The sequence below is a fragment of the Mastomys coucha genome, unplaced genomic scaffold (genome assembly GCF_008632895.1).
Source record: "Mastomys coucha isolate ucsf_1 unplaced genomic scaffold, UCSF_Mcou_1 pScaffold15, whole genome shotgun sequence".
NCBI lineage: Eukaryota > Metazoa > Chordata > Mammalia > Rodentia > Muridae > Mastomys > Mastomys coucha.
Genome location: NW_022196897.1, coordinates 30,495,101 through 30,495,898, shown reverse-complemented (window position 1 = coordinate 30,495,898; position 798 = coordinate 30,495,101).

Genomic DNA, 798 nt, shown 5'->3' with positions numbered 1-798 from the left:
TTAACAATTTTCAAAGTGTCTGAATCTTATTCTAAAACAACAGCAGCACAAATAAGTTCTGAACACTGTGTAAATTATTTAACTATCCATAGATTATCTTACTCACTGATATATTAAACTTTTTCATATAATGACTAATGTATTCAATGTATAGTATGCCAAATTGTCATATGTAGGTAAGAAAACCAAGAGTGTAAGTGACATGTGAATGAGTGAATGTTCTAATGGGGGAATGCATGAGTACATCCCTACATATGAAATCCTGGTGTTTATGAGTCTGAAATATCAGTAGACACACCAAAGGATTGTTATTCAGTCTATTGTATGCTCCATTGTCAGGATGGAATAGAACAACTTTGTTTGTCTTAGAGATTATAGCAAGTGTAATCTCAGTGTATTCTCAGTTCTACAACTCATAGGGACAAGCATCTCTGAATTTCAGAGGGATTAGAGCTCTAATGGGACTGAGCTAGAGGAACTTGACTCCATTTGGTTAATGAAGGTGTCAGAAACCTGTTTGTACAGAGTGTTCACATGGAATTTCTTGCTGCATACTGGAACAAATAGCAAGTAAAACAGTTTCTGGTCTGACAGAATAAATTTATCAATTTTTAATTTTTGATGCTATGTAACTTATAAATATTTCTTTCAGAGAAAAAGATAAAACCAATTTCTCTCTCCCCAGTGTTATATATGATGCGGTTTGAAAACAAAATAGGTACATACACATCCTTATTTATCATAGCCAGAACCTGGAAACAACCCAGATGTCCCTCAACAGAGGAGTGGATACAGAAA